The sequence below is a fragment of the Neomonachus schauinslandi genome, chromosome 6 (genome assembly GCF_002201575.2).
Source record: "Neomonachus schauinslandi chromosome 6, ASM220157v2, whole genome shotgun sequence".
Lineage (NCBI taxonomy): Eukaryota > Metazoa > Chordata > Mammalia > Carnivora > Phocidae > Neomonachus > Neomonachus schauinslandi.
In genome coordinates, this window is record NC_058408.1 from 43067287 (window position 1) to 43069730 (window position 2444).

The 2444-nt window shown below is 44.7% G+C and overlaps 1 pseudogene; it reads left to right on the forward strand.

Annotated features, from left to right (window-relative positions):
* Positions 1-453: 453 nt before the first annotated feature.
* LOC110574200 lies at positions 454-1058 on the forward strand (annotated as a pseudogene).
* The last annotated feature ends 1386 nt before the right edge of the window (positions 1059-2444 follow it).

Sequence of the window (2444 nt, forward strand, 5' to 3'; positions counted from 1 at the left end):
GGACTGAATTTTCTATGTCTGATTTCTGTGTGATTTTCCATACATCATTTTTTCATTATTTTAATATTGAGACAGAGATTACAGAAGCATGTTTAAAATTGAAGATGTCCGCTCCATAGATTTTTGGGAAAAGGAGGCTAGGGAAATGGGGTCAGAAAAAGATTACCTAATATTTTTATTTTTACTGATATTCCCAAAAACTTTCAGTTGGGGAAAGTCATTAAACAAGAAAGCAATTTCTGCTGACAGACTGTCACCTAGTGGTGAGTTTTCACCTAATTCATAATATGACCAGCTTCTGAGCTTTGGCATGTTCTTGGAAGACATGTTTATTTCTCTTTGAGATCCCTGGGGAACCTTATAGAGTGCTGTCGCAAGTAAAACAGACTCACTTGGGAGAAAGGCTCTTTCCTTTCTGTCCGGCGGCAGCCATCAGCTCAAAGGTAGGCCAAGATGGGCGCTTACAAGTACTTCCAGGAGCTATGGAGGAAGCAGTCCGATGAAATGCGCTTCTCAGGGTGTGCTGCTGGGAGTACCGCCAGCTCTCTGTGCTCCACAGGGCCCCCCGCCTAACCTGGCCCGATAAAGTATGCAGGCTGGGGTACAAGGCCAAGCAAGGTTATGTCATATATCGGATTCGCGTGCGTCGTGGTGGCCGCAAACGCCCAGTTCCTAAGGGTGCTACCTAAGGCAAGCCTGTCCATCATGGTGTTAACCAGCTCAGTTTGCCGGAAGCCTTCAGTCTGTTGTAGAGGAGTGAGCTGGACGCCACTGTGGGGCTGAGAGTCTTGAATTCTTCCTGGGTTGGTGAAGATTCCACATACAAATTCTCTGAGGTTATCCTCATTGATCCATTCCATAAAGCTATCAGAAGAAATCCTGACACCCAGTGGATCACCAAACCAGTCCACAAGCACAGGGAGATGCAAGGGCTGACATCTGCAGGCTGCAAGAGCCGTGGCCTTGGAAAGGGTCACAAGTTCCACCACACTATTGGTGGTTCTCGCCATGCATCACGGAGAAGACGTAATACTCTCCAGCTCCACCGTTACCACTAATGTAAATAATGTTTGTAAAATTCTTACCTAATAAACAATTTAGGAGTCATGTCTGCTTAAAAACAAAACAAAACAAAACAGACTCACTTGTGGGCCTTCCAACAGCCTATAGGCAATACCTAATACAAGCCGAACATCCTTCAAAAGGAAGTTTTGCCTCTGTAATTATTTTAATATTGTCAAAGAAGACCTGCCAAGCAAAATTAATATTAACTTCCTTTTCTGTTTTCAAACGATGGCACCCTCATAATTCTCCCTTGCCAATCATTAAACTAGGCCCAAATTTTCAAAGTGTTTTCCAATTATTACGAGATGATAAATCAATGTGGGGATCCCACTGGCATGTCAGACCATAGATACAATCCAGAAAAGGGGGCTCAAAGTCAACAAGGCAACATCCCCCAGATTTTTTTTTTTTTTAAGATTTTATTTATTTATTTGACAGAGACAGAGATAGCGAGAGCAGGAACACAAGCAGCAGGAGTGGGAGAGGGAGAAGCAGGCTTCCCCCCGAGGAGGGAGCCCGATGTGGGACTCGATCCCAGGACCCTGGGATCATGACCTGAGCAGAAGGCAGACGCTTAATGACTGAGCCACCCAGGCACCCCACATCCCCCAGATTTAATGCAGTCAGCAATTCCTTCCTTCTTGCTCTCAGAGAGGCACTGCAGGCCTCTTTATCTGGCCCCTGTGTCCTCGGTGCTCCCTAGTTCTCATTCTCTGTGTTGACACCATCCCTCTTGGCCACAGGGGGCCTGACTCTTGTATAAACACCAGTCAACAAGGAGGTACCCTCCTCCCATCAATTCAAAAGTTTATGTTCAGGCAACAGAGCTAGGATACTGCTCTCACTTATCAAGATTCATTCTGCATTGTGTACTATTTCAACTACTTATTGAGTGCCTACCATGTAGCAGGCACTATATGTGTCCCAAGGAAGAGAACAGAAACTGTTCTAGTGAAACTTAACCAACTAATGGGGAGCACTAAACAATGGAAGGGAAAGCACTGGGTGCTATGAGGAGAGTCTGCACCAGTTAACTTCTCAGGAGGGTTACATTTGAGCCAAGATCTGAAGGATGAGTGAGTAGCAGTCAGCCTGAAGAAGAGCAGCTTGGGCACAGATGAGAGCCCTGATCGTGATAAGGACTTGGGGCTTCGGAAAAACTAAACAGAGGCCAAAATGCCATAAACTAACTCCACTGGAAAAAAGATACCACAATATTCCAGGTGGTCTAAAATCTGCCATCACAATAGTAACATTATCCATAATAGCCAAAAAACAGAAAGAACTCAGATGTCCCTCAACCAATTAATAAAATGTGGTATACCCATACAATGGAATATTATTTGGCCATAAAAAGGGACAAAGTACTGATTCCTGCT